Raw genomic sequence first — 19,530 nt, 5'->3', positions numbered from 1 at the left:
ATTAGGTAATCTATCTATAAGGTCTCATCTAGCTTAACAATCTTATAATTTAACAAATTATAGCTCTCCTTAATAAGAAGTTGAAAATGCTGAAGTAGAAGGTGTATACAGAGAACCAAAAGCAGTCTGATGAGTTCACTCAGTTCAGCCAGTGACAACCTATTGCCAAATAGGTCTAGAGGGACATACTCATTGGTAATTGTTTAAATAACAGCTTTATTCCCCAATGACTGCTGGTACTTTCTAGGCAAGATTTGAACCTGTTTCTTTATAGATAAAAAGTAAGTCATCAGCATTCTTTTTACAGACATTTTCTGTTTATAAGAGAATTTAATTTGCCTGCAATAATCTTTCCCCAAGCTGTTAACTTGCCTCAACTCTTTCCCTTGCATTTTTAGCCAGGAGTTTACATTTTCAATTCATAAAGTCCTTCTTAATTTCACTTCCTCAAGTGAAATAAATACTACTTTATTAAATTTATTCACATTAGATCTAGGTCCCTAAGTATAACAATGTGAAACTGCCTTTACTGAATGCAACCTAATTTTGTTAGATAATTTACTTAAGTTCTACACTCCATTTGGATTTTCTTTCTATACTCTAAAAGTGGATTATTTTATATCTTGATAATCCTATTCTTATTTGTATTTCTCAGAGTGTTGACAGAAATTGCTATTACCAGTTCAAGGACTTGTTTCTGTTGAATGACATGCTGCATAGTATGTCCTAACATATCTGTGTTGAGCCAGGTAGTGTTTTTTAAGATAAGAATTGGGTCACTTTTAAGATAAATGATTTGGCTGAACTAAGAAGAAAACTCAGAGTCTCTAGTTTGTGGTTTTTGCATATACTCAATAAACTGTAATGGCTCCTGAGTCTCTCTTGAAATTACAAGACTAGCATGTTTAAACATTGTAAGTATAAAAAGATTCTTTGTTAGTCATAATCTAGTGTATTTGAAATATAAATTTAACAAGAATATGGTCTCCACTACAAGTAATTTTGTAAGGGTAAAAGTCATTTTTGTTTCTTTCGTCTACTAATAATTAATTAGACATGGAATCCTCCCATCGCATAAATAATTGTCAGATAAACTTATAAAGTCTTACCTTTACCAATTATAGATAGCAAGGCACTACACAAATCTGTATTACAAAGATTGCAAACTATGCTTTTTTTTGATTAAGAGTATAAGATGTATAAATTATTAGTAATAGAGTATGCTCAAAGAGTAAAGAGTATTATGATTAAAGATTAAAGAATATTGTAATTAAATGCATAGTGTTCTAATAAAAATAATTACATATTTTTCTTTTCTTAATTGGGAAGTTTGTGAGGGATTTCCAATTAACTTCAACTGTACCAGTCAACAGATACCTGACCAGTTTGAAAAGGTGGACTTGGAGAACCATTTCCAACAAAATAAGGTCAGATTTTAGTAATTGTACCTTCAAAGGTGCGCTTCATGCATTGGACATTCAGCTGACGTAAGATGGATATTTGTGACAGTATTTTCTTTTTTTTTTTTTTTCTGAGATGGATTCTCACTTTGTCATTCAGGCTGGAGTGCAGCTGGGTGATCTTGGCTCACTGCAGCCGCTGCCTCCTGGGTTCAAGGGCCTCTTCCGCCTCAGCATCCCGAGTAGCTGGAACTACAGGCATGCACCACCACGCCTGGCTAATTTTTGTACTTCTAGTAGAGATGGGATTTTACTATGTTGGCCAGGCTGGTCTCAAACTCCTGACTTCAAGTGATCTGCAAACTTTGGCCTCTCAAAGTGCTGTGATTACAGGTGTGAGCCATGGCTCCTGGCCTGTGACAGATTTTTAAACTATAAATTATTTTTACAAATGTTGGGGCAGGTGTTATTCTTTACTTCCTGTTAATTAACCAGGCACTTCAAAACTGAAACAATATATACTATTCCTACTTGAAAAACTTCTACCTGATTCATGTTATTTAAGCCTTATTGTTTGGCATATTTTATTTGTACTACTAATAGCTATAATAAGTTGGAGTTATTTGAGGAAGTCTTCAAGATGGTTGCTATCTCTATAGTGTAGGATCTGATCTATCTGCTTTATAGGTCAATGAATCTGAGGAACACAAGTTCTTTAGGAAACTTAACTCATGGCAACCCAATCCAGAAGGTCCATATCAATTTACACTTAGAAGTTTATCTTTCCAGTAAAGAAGATTTTTTTCCTCCATCTAAATTATGAGAGGTGTTTTAAAGCTGTTTCCAAAGAAGGAATAATTCTTTTGTTTTTCTTAGCTGGCAAACTCTGTGTACAGTAGTTGCTCATTTTAGCTGTATAAGCTTTAGTTTTTGAACACATGAAATCAAAATCAAAAGTCACTCACAGAGAGCAGACCAAAGAAAGTAGGACTTCCTATCAATTAGGCCCTTTATTTCCAAGAGTTAATGCAAGAGACACATCGCCACACCTGCTCTTTTTAAATTTCTTTATGCTACCCATTCAGTTTCTCAATTATTCAATTATGTCAAAATTTAAACTGAAAATATTGGTTATTTCAAGGAGCAAATCGATCTAAATAGCATAGTTTTCAAAATAGAATCAAATATTTCTAATTCTACCTGGTTTTGAGCAAATTTAGAAAATTAAAGTAAGTAGAATGGTGTGCTCATTAATGTCTTTTGTATTTTTACCTTAATCTGACATTAGGATTTATTTACTGTAGGTCGGATCCTGTTGGCATTCCTTGTTAGTTTTTTTTGCTGCAGCATTATTTTCTTGCTCAAAAAGCATGTACGCTTGGCTGTTGCCTTTTGAAGTTCCAAATTTTCATCTGGACTTCATTGATCTCCATGATTCTCCTCTAATCTGCCTTCACTCCCAACTTACCTTTCTAATTTTCTCTTCTTCTTGCTCCTCCGTATACTCTAAATACAGTCAGAGCTAATAAATTGTGTACCATAACATGCTTTCCACCTTTGTATACCTGTGCCATGCCTTGTGTTGTTCTTTGCCTGGGGTATTCCCCCAGCCATTACCATTACTTGCTTCTTAAGGCTTTACTCAACAACCTCTTCCATAAAGCATTCTCAGATACACGGGAAAGAATTCATCTTTATTTTGTATTCTCAGGACTCCTTATTTTCATTTGAAAGTTGTGTTGAGTTTGTGTTTTGATATAGGTATTTGCTTTTATGTTTCCTTTCCACTAAACTGAGGATTCTTTGGGCGCAGACATTGTCTTACTCTTCTTTGTATTCCTAAGCACTAAGACAAAGTCTTCATTGTAGGGCAAATGCACAATACATTTTTGGTGAATGGATTTTTTTGTTTGCTTGTTTAGCCATTACCTGTCTTGCAAGGCCGAATATTCTCTAATATGGTCTTTGGGTGATAGCTGAGCCAGAATGTTGTTTGTTGTTTTCTGAAAGCACTCCCTGATTTCTGTTGTTATGCCCATGTACACCTCTTTGACTAGAATTCCACCCTTCTTTTTGTGTCACCACACCCAGCCTTCTCTGTCACCCTTGTGCCATATCCTAGCACAGAGTTTGGCATATTCAATAAATGCTATTAAAATCCTGCCCATCATTCTACCCCTATCTGATTTGTGACTGCTTCATGAAATGTTTCTTTACCCAAACCCCATTTCCCAACCAGATGTGACAATTCCCCTTTGCACCATTTATAATGATGTTGAACTAGATGCTGTTCCTCTTACAACTTCTTTTTGCATGGCTCAAAATCAATTAGGCTCCAAGTTTGGGCATATTTCAGGTTACATCAGGGTAAATGGGAGAGAATGGGAGGTTCTTTTGGGGATGTTAGGATCAGATTATGAAGGGTCTTAATTCAATATTAGGGAATTCTGGTTGTTCTGTAGAAAGCAAGGAGCCATTGGAAGTATTTGAGCAGAGACAAGATGTGATCCGATCTTCGTATTGGGAAGATAATTCAGGAAGTCCTTGTCTTATCCTCCCTGCTAGATTAAAACTTTCTCAAAGGCAAAGGGTATCCTGATCATCTCTGTTTCTGCTGCAGTATCTAGATGTTTAGTTAGCAGACCTGTATTGAATTTACTAGTCAATTGATTAATTCAACAGAGACCAACTCAAACCTAAAAAACAATTGGATATCAAAGAGATATAAGAGGAAAGGAACCCAAGGAGGCTTTTCTCTTTGTTTTTATGTCAAAGTGGGATAACTATAATAAGATAACTATATTTTCTAAAGTGTTGAAGAATGAGAGAATAACAGTCCACAGTTATTTTATCATTAAATGGTTCTAATGATTTAGTAAAAATGAGAAAACAGTCATCTTAAGTAAATGTTTATATGCTATGGCATTGTTAGCTTTAAAAACTTTAGTTCAACAAAAATAGTAGAAAGCAAAATTGTAAGAAAGCAAAAATTTGATAAATTGGCTAGTAAAAAGAAGCTTTCAAAGACAAACAGCTCTTCCATAGCTGTGAAGCCTCTAAAATCCTTTCAGAAAAATGTCTCCAATTATTTACAGAGTGGTAATCAGTCCATTGGGAATGGTAATTTAATAACCTGAAAAGGAGCACTTTTAAAGATGGATTCAGGCAGAGGTGATGGATATCTGTTGGGCATTTTATTGTAGAATCCTGCTGCTTATTGAGGTAAAGAATACACTAAGAGGATTACAACAGGGGTTGAGGGAAGGGAGGCAAAAGCCGATATTCTTGATGCATATGTTTTAAAATTGGCTTGAGATAGAGATATCAGTGCTCAGCCCCTGACTGTTCTTTTAAATCTCTTATTGACAAGTAGAACCTTTCCTACAGAGAAAAATTTGGAACATATAATCCCCATTTGTAATGTAGGAGTCAGCTATAACCCTGACATTACAACCTGTTGCTCTTTTATCCATTTCAATAACAGTTTTGGAATCTACTACACATTGACAATTTGGCGAATACATTTTTCAACATCTCTCTATTGTTGCTTTAATTGGCAACATTTTTAGATTGACTCAGTTTAAGGGCAATCAAATTAGATGCTTCCATGAAATGGATGAGATTTAAACTTCATGGTAGTTAATATCAAAGAAAATATTTCATGAGAAGAATAGCTTGAGGAATGCCTGGTTATGGGAAAATAGAGCAGAAAAATGGGCTCTGGTGTTTGGCAGGTCATATGTTCTGCCAAAATAAAAAGGAAACTTATTTTAATTTTAGGCTTTTAGTACATGGCTTTACAGACATCAGCAGGACATTAGTGACAACTTTCTATATAGAAACAGCAAGAGAAACATCAAGTTGTAATTTTGGAACTATGGTATACTTGTTAAAGTTTAGCTTGTAAATTCAGTAGTTATGGATGATAGTAGAATGCATTCATAATTACTGAATTACCATATTATTCTGACATTATTCTTTTTGTCACAAAGGAGGCTGGGAAAAGACAAAAACTCTTTGCGATTCTATTTCTTTGGAGAACAAGTCATTGAAAAATGATATTTTCTATAAATTATTCGTATACTAAAGTAAATACAAAACTCCAGTTTAAATTCTGAACAGATTGCCATTAGCATAGGACACAGGACTTGAATTAAAACCCCAAGTCCTTCTCTTATTTTCAGCCCAATTAGATCTTAGATATTTTGCCTTGTTTGACTGCATGATTTTGCCTTGCTGATATTTTCTACTTATAACTCTTTCCTTTCATTGGCTTTAGAAGTGGGTGGACCGATCAGCTATAGAGTAAGAGCATAGAAACAATAAGAGAGAACAGACATTACATGAGGAAAGAGATTTTATACCATTTTTAAAATTAGCTGTGATTTTAATATATGTAAAATTATCCAAATTGACCCTAAATGCATTATCAAAAGTGAACATCGTATAAAATATTTTTGCAATAGAATAAACAATTTGTTCAAAATGAGGGTTGTGCTCTATGAACTTCTTTCATGAAACATTTTATTGTGTTTTGTTTCTTAGTAGATGTGCAAGAGATGATCATAAGTGGTTCTTTACTTATTTTGAATTTGCACAAAAATGTTGAAGGCTATTCTACCTTCATTAGCCATTTGGAAAAAAAAATAAACAAGTTTTAACTGGCCCAGCATTTATATGCATTATTTTATCATTGACTGCTTCTACATCAGCACAGTTTATTCAGACAAGCAAAATCATAAAGGTCACTTAAGGGAGCTATGTGTATAAGTACTTAGAAGGATAAAAGAGAATTTCTTTTCTGATTCTCAATAAGACTTAAAAATGTTTTTAGTGACATATATGAAAGTACACATTTACAAAGCAGTCTCAATCTAAATGCTGTTTTACACATATGAACATGCATGTGTGTACATGGGTGCACACACACATACACATGGCATATTATGTTGCAGATTGTCAGAGCACTTTTTTTTCTTAAATTTCAACTTTCATAGTTCTTAACTTCCCACTTTCATTTGATCTAAAGCTAAGCTATCAAATTAAAAAGTGAAGTCACAGAAGAAAAATTTAATGGCCATTGTCAGTTTTCAGCGTATCAGAACTCCAGACTTGGCAGGAATTTTCATTTTTTTAAATAACACAAAATAAAGCTGAGTTAGTGGACCTTGCTGTGTCTGCTCTATGTAGAATCACTTGGGAACTGTCCAGCAAAATATCTCTTGAAGAACAGCATGGTGTTAATACTAGGTGCCAGCCCAAGGCAGAGACAAAGGATCCCTTCACTCTTCACCAATAAGCCAACTGTTAAAAGATTAAACCATGTTGTGGAGATAACAAGAATGTAGGCGCTGGCAGCAGGTGCTGTACAAAGAAGCAGTTGGCAGTATGGTTCTTCTGTCTGACTAATTTCAGTCAAAACAATCTTCTGCCCAGTTGCAGAGGGGAGTTTTGAGTATGATGGCAACTTGGAGTTAGGAGGTTGAGTAAGAGTGCTATTTTAAATGCTGAGTCCTGTGGCAAATGGATTAGTAGAATGTAGTTTATTGTTGTTCAGAAACTGTGGGGATTCCCCTCCAGAATCCAGCCAGCCACCATAAGTGCTGTAAGTCAAATCTGCTTATGTGGTAGTGTTGCTGTCTTTTTTAAATTTCATTTTCACATATAGGAGTAATATGATGTTTTCTTTTCTTGAGAAGTGACTTTCCTTATAGAATAATTACCACATATATTAGTTTTATTCTTTTGATATTGCCTGATCACACTTGTAAAAATTTTCCTTTTAAATCATCATTGAATTTGTGCATTAAAAAATAATTTTCCACTCAGCAATATCTAGCATTAGCACAGATATAGCATGGAAGTTTTAGTGTTAGAAAATAAATTGATACTATTGAAGCAACATTATTTATTGGGTTTTAAACATAAATTGGCATGTTCTTGTAAGCATACACACATAAATATTGGTACTAAAAAACCTAGAATGATTTCTTAGTGAAAGTGCTCATATAATTTAGGAGATAAGATTTGTTCAGTATGAAGTAATAGAATTCCTACAGGTGATGTGAGTGCCTAATCATTTGACAATCAGGTTCTAAGTGAGAAATGCTAGAAGGTGCACAACACCTTTGAGATGTAATCTGATAAGGAACACAAGAGATGTGGGTGCAATGTCTCCCCCTTCAGTACCCTCCTGTCCATCCTCACAGCTATCTCTAAAGTCTCAGCTCATATTCCTTTAGGAGATTGTGTGAACTCCCAGATATTTTCCCTGCCTTTGATGTCTTCATTCTACAATCCATTATCCTCTACCCTTACCAGATCAACCTAACTAAAATCTGCTTTTAGCTAGATAGTTTGAAATCTCTCACCGGCTCCCTCCTGTCCACCTGACTCCATGGCTTTACACTTGACACTTTCTACAGTTTGGACAAATTTACTTTTTGCTACCAGCAAATCCTAAGACACATTGATTAAACTTCCTTGCCTTTACTTGGAATACCTTTTTATTCTTTATTATTCCTCTCAAACTGTCTCCATCCTTCAAAGCCAGGTTTATGTGTTACCTCTTTCAAGATGCTCCACCTTTAGGTTACTCCAGCAGAAATGAGCATACCATTTTTTGCATGCCTGTAATAACACTATTTAATCATTCATATGGAGCTTAACATAAAAGGTGGGTGGAGAGAGGGAGAGAGATTGCCTCTACTCTGTTGTATGTTTCTTTGGGGCAGGAAAAATATTTTATAATGTTCCACATCACACAACATAGGGTCTGGCATATTAGAGTCGGTGGTCAACAAGTATTGATTGAATTGAATTAAAGGGGATTGAATGCGCCTTTTTGAAAAGAGATATCAATCAGAATAAATAACGTTCTAGGATAACTTTTTAGGGTAAGTGTGTTGGGGAGTTTAACTCTTAGACTATGAGTTAAAAATGCATACTTATGAGTTAAAAATGATATAGGTAGATCCCAATATTGTCCTTCATGCTTCAGTTTCCATTGGAAAGTGGAGTTTCTCAAGCAGTGAAGCAAGCAGCAGGAGTCAGACAGTGTCATAGATCCTGTGGCCTGAAGCCAGTGTGTGGCTGATCACCAAGGTACCTAAGAGTGTCTGTTTTTGCTGAGTGAACTCCACTTTCTTGCTGGCTCACCACACTCACAGGCGCCCGGTGTTCTCATGCACAGGAGCACACAAGTGAAAGCAGGATAAATTGTTAGTTATTATAAATGCTATCTCTGCTGTTGGTATTGTCTAGCCCACAGGACTTCTGTAGATTCTCAAGTGAGCATTCAGTTCACTATCAGATGTGCTGCTGATTAGTTTATACCTCACAGTCTATTTAAACCAAGCATAGAATTTGTTTATAGTCCACAGACTCATCGTTTTCATGAGATTTGTCTGAATGTGCTTCTACAAGTGGGTCTTCATTTTGAGATTTACCCCTGAGCCTCCCTGAGTCTGGTAGATTAGCAGCATATACCAACTTTGCATATTGTCTTAACAAGGACATATTTTTAAAACCCCTGAGTATAAACATGAACAATGCCTAACACATTTTGTTAGTGTGTATTGGTAATATTTAATATTTTCCCATTGTTATTGTACTATTGGATATGACTTATAGAAGAACATAAAATTGTCCTCTCCTTTCATCTTACTACTACAGTACATTTTGTAAATATGTATTTTTGTTGAAAAGAGATGTTGTGGTTTACACCTATCCTTCTTGTATCTCCCTGTGGCCTCTCATCACAGATTATTTTGCTACTTCTAGGCACTCTTGTGAATGTGAAGTCACCCAGTGAAGTTTGCTGGGAGGAGGGAAGATTGACATGATTTTCTCAAATGAAATTTTGGAATACTGTTAACTATTGTTCTTTAATTCTATGAAAGTAAAAAATAAACATATAGAATAATTAAGACACAAAGGTACTAAGACATATTATTTATTTCATATATCAAGAAGAATAAGTTTACATGATCTATTCCTGAAATCTGGATTTTCAGCCTGGAGACTGTGTTAACTATTTACCCTTATTACATGGTATTTTGTTTCTGATTTAATAATAATAATGTCTCCACTTAGTTGAATATCTATTATGTGTCAGGCATTACATTAGGCACCTTATTCACATTCATTATTTCATTTAATGTTATAGGAACTGTGCGGGGTTTTTTTTTTTATACCACTGAAGAAACTGAGGTTAGTAATAGCAGAGGAAAGATTCTTGGTCTTTTTGACTTCAAAACTTTCATTGTAATATAAAACACTTCTCTTTATGAGCCTTACCTGTGAGCATGATGGAAGTGTTGTAGTCTCAGCACCCCACTGAATAGCTGTATGACAGCAGACAATCACACATGGTATCTAGTTGTTAGTCTTCTATCAAAAAGAGTTGGCTCAGTTGCTACGGAAGGTCCTTTCTCAGATTCCACATTCTTTAATTCCAATGTATCTGTTTCTAGAATTTCATGATAAAAGAAAGCATGTACTTGTCTAAAATCTCCTAAAAAATAATTGAAATGCCTACCAAAAGAGTATACTTTTGGAGTTTTTAAATAGTTGAAATATCTTGTGTGACATTGGGAAAGTGGCTTAGCTGAATTGACCTACTGCTTTCTCTTCTATAAATGATGTTAGTCATACCAGCCTCACACAGTTGCTGTGAAGATGAAATGAGAAAGCATGTGTGATGTTCAAGCATGGTATTTGGTATATGGGAAGTGCTTAATAAACGATGGCTGCCTTTCCTCACCCTAACTAGTTCTTTTTTCTGTATAGACAAACATGGTCAAACAAAGATTTTATTCCGTGCTTATTAAAACCAAAATTTTTTAGAAATATTTTTCCTAAGTCATCAGTCATCATTGTGTTTCTTTTCCACACTGCAAACACATGAGAAATAAAGTTAAATGCTGAAAAGAAACCACTTTTGAAAATCCGTTGATTGAACTCACTTCCTCTTTTAAAAATAAATCCTTTCATCTATTAGGAGAGAATTTTACATGCCATAACTCTCCAGTAGATGTTGACAAATTTCTCTATAGTTATTACTTATAAAAAATGTTGTATTGTTTCAGTAAGTAAGAAAATGGTTAAATGACCCTTCCAGCAATATTTCCCTTTAATTTCCTTGGCAGAAAATCCTAACATTTAAAAGAAAAGCAGTTCACCAACCACCTTAAAATGTTTAACCCATGATATTTAGACCCAGAGTAAAACTTTAAATTGATGCAAAGGTTAAGGATTTGTTTCAGTCTTTTCAGTTCACTGCACGTTTTTTTTTTCCTGTGCATACATATTTCCAGTAAGGTCTGTAGTTATAACTACAGCAAGTGACACATGATGGACCCCAAATTGCTGCACTGTGAAATATGCACAGAAAAAAAAAGACAAATGAAGATATCAAGGTCTGTTTTATTTTGCGCTGAACTGTAAAATGCCACCCTTGTTTGGACAGAAGATTACTGATTCTGAGCAGGGCTCGCTGACTGCTAAGTTGTGGGTAGTGTTTCACTTTCGGCAACTGTTAATATCCAGGGTCATCCAGGCATAATGACCTCACTATTTGTGACACATTGTTGAATTTTCTGGTTCTTTTAACTTATTTAGACCTTTCTCCCCCCTCTCTATTCATTGGAAGACTGGAATGATCCTGAGCCGAGCGATAACTCAGGGCTGCCTGGCTATTGGTCATCCTATCAGAGTCAAGGTCGCAGAGGGAACATCACTGGAAGGATATGAATTAATCCTACAGAAAAGGTAATGCTTATGAGTTATTTAGCTCAAGATAAAAATGTTAATTTCAAGAATTCTGAGCAGTTCAATTGTGAATTTGTGTTCACAATAATAGTATTCATTCCTGAATCTAAAGGAGTCTTGAAAATATATGCCACTTAGTTTGGTAGTGTTTTAAAAATATTTGAAAAGGTGAAATGTTTGGCTTTCAACATGTACCTCTGTTGTAGAAAACCTCTGCTTTACTCTATAATTATCAGAACTAATTTCTTTATATTTATTTTGATTGCTAATTAAAAATCACAAATTTCTGTGTATATTCTTAACCTTTTTTTTCATCTTCTGAATATAAAATATTGAACTGTGAAAGAAAAATCACAGAGACCAAAAAAAGCAGGCTTGTATGGGACCATAAGTGTCGTGTGTGTGTGTGTGTGTGTGTGTGTAAAATAATATATATATATATATATATATATAATTTTTCTGATTTAGGAAGATACAGCTAAAAGTAAACAGATTGAGGAAGACAGTTGATTTATCTCCAAGAGCCTCAAAATATTGTTTCCTAGTCACTTTCTTTTTTCTTGATCTTTTATATTTTGTTTTCAGTTAGTGCTGAAGAAAAAAATTCCTATCATACTTGAGGACTTAAAAAGCCATTACCAAGTGCTTCTGGTTAGATAGGCACATAGGATGTATTTAGGCTTAAATAATCAGAGCAGTTGATCCAGTCTCATAAAAGCAGAAGGGAAATTTTCTCTAACATGCAAAGCAGATATAAGGATGTCATGTAATGATGAAGAATGTGATCTACAGAGCTAAATTTCCCAGTGTAGATCCACACAGCACTGCTTGCTCTAACAACAAAATGTCAAGCCAGATGCTATTCTAATATCCTTAAAATGCATATCCTTGCAACATTCTGATAGAGTAGGTAACATTATTATCTTTACAGGTAAGGAAATTGAGATATAGAGAAGTTAATCACTTGCTCAAGGCCATACCTACTAAGTGATTTGGCAGGAATGCAAACCCAGTCAGGCTCTATAACCTGAAAGTAGACACTTAGCCACAACACTACACTCCTGGGTTCAGGCAATGCTCCTGCCTCAGCCTCCTGAGTAGCCTGTTAGTTGAAGTCCAGTCAGACAATTGCCAGTGAGTGCCAAGTGGTAACAGATACCTTAGTGGATGAGCAGGGTACATCACTTGAAAAACTCAGGCAGATGGGAAAGGAAGATGGTAGTTTGGCATCATGCAAACCCTTCAGTGCTAACAGAGTCCTACATACATAGTTCCTAAGTAGTGGCAGACAACCCTAAAGCAAGTCTCAGTTTGATATAGAGCTGCATGCAGACTGGGTAATAAGATTTCTGGAGCAGAATGAGGTCTATAAACTAGAGACACATGTACTGGAAACTAGAGCATGAACTTGCAATGCCAATGCCAATGCAAATCCATGGAACATGGAGCCAGATATACTTCAGCTCATTTAGTCCACAGTTATACTAAAGAGAAAAATCAACCAATTGTAACTGACCCAAAAATGACACAGATGATACAATTACTAGATGGGACATTCAAACAATTGTTTTAACTGTATTCTCTATATTCAAGAAGCTAGAGGAAAGATGGAACATGTTAACTAAATACATAGGAGATATAAAAAAACTCAGTTCTAGATATGAAACTATAATATATGATAAAAAATATGCTGAACATGGCTAATGCCAGATTAGACAATGTGGAAGAAAATAGCAGTGAACTTGAGAAGATAACAAAACTACTTACAAGGAAAACCAGAGAGAAAACAAATACTTCAGAAAAAGAACAGAGCATCAGTGAGATGTGAGAAAATTTCATATGGCCTAATTTATGAGTATTTATAGTCTCTGACAGGTTAAAGCAAGAAACAGAAAAATATTGAAGGAAATCATGTCTGAACTATTTCTTTTTTTTTTTTTGAGATGGAGTTTCGCTCTTGTTACCCAGGCTGGAGTGCAATGGTGTGATCTCGGCTCACCGCAACCTCCACCTCCTGGGTTCAGGCAATGCTCCTGCCTCAGCCTCCTGAGTAGCTGGGATTACAGGCATGCACCACCATGCCCAGCTAATTTTTTGTATTTTTAGTAGAGACGGGTTTCACCATGTTGACCAAGATAGTCTCGATCTCCTGACCTGATGATCCACCCGCCTCGGCCTCGCAAAGTGCTGGGATTACAGGCATGAGCCACTGCAGCCGGCAGTGTCTGAACTATTTCTATATGCAAAATTGAGAACTATAACCCACTGATTTAAGGAACTCAACAAATTCCAAACACAAGAAGCACAAAGAGACAAAACCAAGGCACATTATAATAGAACAGTTTAAAATTAGTGATAAAGAGAAAATCTTAAAAGCAGAGAGAAAAAGCATGTTATGTACAAGAGGAACTAAAATAAGGCTGACAGCAGATTTCTTGTTGGCAACAATGCAAGTAAGAAAACAGTGGAAGAGCAACTTTAAAATACTAAAAAAGGAGGTGGGGAGGAAACTGTTAATATAGAAAACTTTTCCCAATAAAAATGTCTTCCACAAATTAAGACAATAGAAAGAATTTAAGACATTCACTAACTGAAGAACTTGTCACTAGCAGTTCTTCATGACAAGCAATGTTAGAGGAAGTCCTTCAGGCAGAAGAAAAATGATACCAGATGGAAATATAGAGCACTGGCAATGGTAACTATATAGGTAATATAACAGTGCTACTAGGCAGAGCATGGTGGCTCATGCCTTTAATTCCAGCACTTTGGGATACTGAGGTGGGCAGATAGCTTGAGCCCAGGAATTCGAGACCAGCTTGGGCAACATGGCAGAATCCCATCCCTACATGAAATACAAAAATTATTCAGGTTCAGTGAAGGTCCACACCTGTAGTCACAGCTACTTGGGAGGCTGAATCAGAAGGTTGAGGCTATAGTGAGCCACGATTGCACCACTATTCTGCAGCCTGAGTGACAGAGTGAGATTATTCTCAAAAAACCAAAAACCAAAAAAAAAAAAAAAAACCCCAAAAAACTCAAAACCCCACACTGCTAATTATTTTTGTGTCTTTAAAAGATATAATTGATTGTTTAAAGCAATACTACTACTAATAATACATTGTGGAGATAATATGTAGAAATATAATGTGTGATAATCCAATAAAAAATTAAAAAAAAAAAAAAAAGAAATATAATGTGTGATGTAAATAACACAAATGCTACTGGGAGAAATATGGAAGAAAGATTTTTATACTATTTGTGAAATGATATGCTATCAACTGAGAGTAGATTATAACTTAAAAAGATATAATCACCAAAGCAATCATTAAAATAATAGAGTTATGGCTGAGAAACAAAAAAATAAATAAATAAAATGAAATATTAAAAATAATTAATCCAAAACAAGACAAAGAGGAAAAGAGGAACAAGGAACAGAAATAGAAAACAAATAACAAGATGGTAGACTTAAAGCCACCTATTATCAATAATTGCATTAAATATAAATAATCTAAATTTAAAAATCACACCCCATTTAAAAATCAGACATTGTTAGATTAGATGAAAAACAAAATTTGTCTATATGCTACCTATAAGAAACTAACCTTAGCCTTTTGGCTCTCTGAGCAGCACCATGGCAGTTGGCAAGAACAAGCGCCTTACGAAAGGCAGCAAAATGGGGGCCAAGGAGAAAGTGGTTGATTCATTTTCTAAGAAAGATTGGTATGATGTAAAAGCACCCGCTATGTTCAGTATAAGAAATATTGGAAAGATGCTAGTCACCGGGACCCAAGGAACCAAAATGGCATCTGATGGCCTCAAGGGTCGAGTGTTTGAAGTTAGTCTTGCTGATTTGCAGAATGATGAAGTTGCATTTAGGAAATTCAAGCTGATTACTGAAGATGTTCAGGGCAAAACTGCCTAACTTCCATGGCATAGATCTTACCCGTGGCAAACTGTGTTCCATGGTCAAAAAATGGCAGACAATGATTGAAGCTCATGTTGATGTCAATACTACCGATGGTTACTTGCTTTGTCTGTTCTGTGTTGGTTTTACTAAAAAAGGCAACAATCAGATATGGAAGACCTCTTTTGCTCAGCACCAACAGGTCTGCCAAATCCAGAAGAAGATGATGGAAATCATGACCCGAGAGGTGAAGACAAATGACTTGAAAGAAGTGGTCAGTAAATTGATTCCAGACAGCATTGGGAAAGACATAGAAAGGGCTTGCCAATCCATTTATCCTCTCCAAGATGTCTTCATTAGAAAAGTAAAAATGCTGAAGAAGCCCAAGTTTGAATTGGGAAAACTCATGGAGCTTCATGGTGAAGGCAGTAGTTCTGGAAAAGCCACTGGGGACCAGACAGGTGCTAAACTTGAGCGAGCTGATGGATGTGAACCCCCGGTCCAAGAATCTGTTTCAAGTTCAGACTTATAATAGTGGCAAATAAAAAGTCTTATTTGTAAAAAAGAGAAAAATACTAACTTTAAATATAAAGACACAAATATGTTAGAAGTAAATCATGAAAAATATATACAATGATAAAACTAATCCAAAGAAAGTAAGAATGGATATATTAATGTCAGATAAAGTAGACTTCAGTAAAAAGAATATTACTAGGGATAAATAGGGCCATTTGATGATTAAGGGGCTAATTTATCAAGAGAACATAAGAATTCTAATTTTTAAAAAATGACACAACTTCAAAATATCTGAAGTGAAAGCTGGTAGAATTGCCAGGATAAAGAGAAACATCTACAACTCTAGTGAGCAATAATAATAGCTTGTTTCATAATTAACAGAACAAGTTAAAAAAATGTAAGGACATAGATTACTAGAATAACATTATTGACCAACTTTACCTAATTGATATTTATAGAAATATGCATTCAGTAACAGCAGATGCTTTTTTTTTTTTTCGAGACGGAGTCTCACTTTGTAGCCCAGGCTGGAGTGCAGTGGCACAATCTCAGCTCACTGCAACCTCTGCCTCCTAGGTTCAAGTGATTCTCCTGCCTCAGCCTTTCAAGTAGCTGGGACTACAGGTGCGCACCACCACACCCAGCCAATTTTTGTATTTTTAGTAGAGATGGGGTTTCACCATATTGGCCAGGCTGGTCTTGAACTCCTGACCTTGTGATCTGCCCACCTCAGCCTCCCAAAGAGCTGGAATTACAGGCGTGAGCCACTGCGCCCAGCCAGCAGATGCATTTTTTAAACTACATAGCATGTTAATCAAAATAGTCTGTATTATGGCTACAAAACAAGTTTAAATCAATTTAAGAAAATTCAAGTAATATAGAGTATGTTCGCTGATGATAATGGAGTTAAACTAAAATCAGCAGTGGGAAGTTTTCTCTAAATCTCCTAAATATTTGAACACATTTTTAATGAACCCATGAATCAAAGAAAACATCAAAATGGAAATTAGCAAGTATTTTGAACTGAATGAAAATGAAAATAGCAACATATTGAAATTCATGAAACACTGCTAAGGTTTTCAGAGGGAAAGTTATATAAATGGCTGTATAAGAAAAGAGGAAAGCTATCAAATCAATGACTTCAGCTTCCACTCTCCGGAACTGTAAGAGCCAATCAAACCCAAAGTAAGCAGTAGAAATGGGATAATAGAAGTTAGAATGGAAATCAATAAAACAGAAAAAAAAAAAACAGAGAAAACCAATGAAATTAAAAGCTTGATTTGTTTTTAAAGATCAAAGAAACTTATAAGTCTCTAGCCAGATTGTTTAGATAAAGAGAGAGAACAAAAATTACGTGCATCAGGAATGAGAGAGGTGATATGCAGTTATTAAAGGGATGATAAGGGAATATTTTGAACAACTATGTGCCAGTGAATTTGTCATTTAAATGATAAAGTCCAATTCCTTTAAAAGACACAAACCACCCATGCCTGCTCCAGAAAAAATGGGAAACCTGAATAGTCCTACATCTCTTAAAGACATGGAAAACCTTCCTACAAAGAAAACTCCAGACCCAGATTATGTCACTAGCTGCACTGGGAAATTCTGCAGACACTTTAGAAAAAATAAATCCAATTCTACTCAGTCTTATCTAGAGAAGAAATAAGAAGGAATACTTTCCATCTGTTTCTAGGGGGTCAGCATTATCCTGATCACAAAAAAACTACAGAAAGGTATTATAGGAAAAGAAAATTATAGACCAATATCTCTCATGGCTATAAGTGCAAAAAATTATTAACAAAAATTTAGCAAATGGAATACAATAATTTATACAAATATATATCATGACCAAGTGGGGTTTATTCCAAGTGTGCAAGAATAGCTTAACAATGATTAACTAAAAATGATCATAGACCTAAATGTAAAATCTAAAACTGTAGGTATTTTAGATGAAAATGTAGGCGAAACTATTTGTGACCTTGTATTAGGCAAAATTTTCTCAGATATGACACCAAAATCATGATCCACAAAAATAAATATTGACAAGTTGGACTTCATCAAAATTAAAAATTTCTATTCTCTGAAAAACAGTGAATGAAGACAGAATAAAAAGACAAGCCACACACAAGTTGCAAATATTTGCAAATCATATATATTTAAAACACACATATACACACACGCACAAACACAATTCAAGAAAACACGGGGAGATAAATGATTTGAACAGTTACTTTAACAAGGCAGATATACAATTGGTGTATGAAAGAGCCTAAACACTATTATTCATTAGGAGAATGCCAAATAAACCTACAATGAAGCATCATGACATAGTTGTTAGAATGTCTAATCCTTAAAAGATTGACCATACCCAGTATTGATGAGGATGTGGGATAACTACAACTCTCATAAGTAGTTGGTGTAAATAGAAAATGGTTTAGTTACTTTGGAAAACAGTTGATACTTTGCTAAAATATTAAGTATTTGTCTGTTTACCTTATGACCCAGTCATTCTATCCCTAGAAATTTATGCCAAAGAAAATAAAAGCATACAATTATACAAAGAACGTATACTGTGTTCATGTATAAATGTTCATAGTAGCCAGGCATAGTGGCTTACATCTGTAATCCCAGAAATGTGGGATGCTGAGTGGGGAGGGATTGCTTGAGGCCAGGAATTTGAGACCAGCCTGGGAAACATAGTGTGACCCTGCCTCTACAAAAATTTAAAAAATTTAATTAAAAAATTAAAAATTAGCTCAGCATGGTGGTGTGCCCCCGTAGTCCCAGCTACTCAGGAGGCTGTGGCAGGAGGATTGTTTGAGCCTGGAAGATCGAGGCTGCAATGAGCCATGATTGCACCACTGCACTTTTCCCTGAGTACAGAGCAAGACCCTATGTCAGTCAATCAATGTTCTTACCAGCTTTATTTCTAAAAGCCTACAGAAAAAACTAGAAATAACTCAAATGTCCATCCATAGGTGAACAGATAAACAATCTATACAATAGAATACCCAGCAATAAAAAGGAATAAACTCTTGATACATGCATGAATACCCAGCAATAAAAAGGGATAAACTCTTTCCTTTATGCTGAAGGAAAGTAGAAAATAAAACAAAAAAGTGCATATTGTTTGATTCAATTTATATATAATTTAGAAAATGCTAACTAATCTAGAGTAATGCAAAGCAGATTAGTGGTTGCCTGAAGATAGGAAAATGGGGAAGGGACAGGAGGGAGAGATTACAAAAGGGAGTAAGGAAACTTTGAGAGTGATTTATTTTGCAAGATATATGTGGATGTATTCATTATCCTGATTGATGTGTTGCTTGCACAGATGTATACATATTTCAAAACTTACCAAATTTTATACTATGAATACGTGCTTACTAATTGTACAATATTGTATGTCAGTTATTTTTCAATAAAGCTGTTTTTTAACTTAAAAACAAATTAAGAAAAAATAACAATGGTAAGTAAGGAACGACTAAGGGTTTACTTTAGAAGGAGGCAGTGAGAGGCCTTTCTCCATGGGACAGTTGATCAATGGCCTAGGTTAAAATGGCAGGTGATTGGAAAGTTATAGATAGCTTGATGGGAGTAATCTTCATGCCTAGGACTCTCCTTAGGCACAGCAAATACTGAAAGTACTGCAACGTCTCATCAGCTGATCTGGTCTTAGTGCATTGAGGCTAAGCCCATTACCTCAGTAGGTTAAGACCAGATCAGTGATGGAATGTTGAGGTCTGCTTCTACCCTGGTCAAGACTGTCATGGAATTGAGTGGGCCAAGGCTGAAGACCCCATGTTCTTATTGCTTTTAGAGGAGAGAGCTTGGGCAAGAAAAGAGATGTTCATGAAACAAGCAAACAAACAAAAATTTAAAAAGATTTTGTTTAATGTAGAAAAGAAGGAAGGAAGAGAGGGAGGGAAGTACTTAAGT

General features: G+C 35.3%; 1 protein-coding gene and 1 pseudogene across 1 annotated transcript in view; both read left to right on the top strand.

Moving 5' to 3' along the window:
* The window catches only part of DCDC5 (doublecortin domain containing 5), a 269,733-nt gene that overhangs the window by 19,270 nt on the left and 230,933 nt on the right, over positions 1 to 19,530 (top strand). The window contains 2 exon segments of the mRNA XM_054241486.2: positions 1,330 to 1,427; positions 11,053 to 11,171. The gene's annotated coding sequence lies outside the window, so the exon portion shown is untranslated.
* LOC128929036 (small ribosomal subunit protein eS1 pseudogene) lies at positions 14,778 to 15,661 on the top strand (annotated as a pseudogene).

Source organism: Callithrix jacchus, chromosome 10 (genome assembly GCF_049354715.1).
Source record: "Callithrix jacchus isolate 240 chromosome 10, calJac240_pri, whole genome shotgun sequence".
Lineage (NCBI taxonomy): Eukaryota > Metazoa > Chordata > Mammalia > Primates > Cebidae > Callithrix > Callithrix jacchus.
Note: the sequence above shows the minus strand (reverse complement) of the source record. Positions and strands in the feature narration are given on the sequence as shown.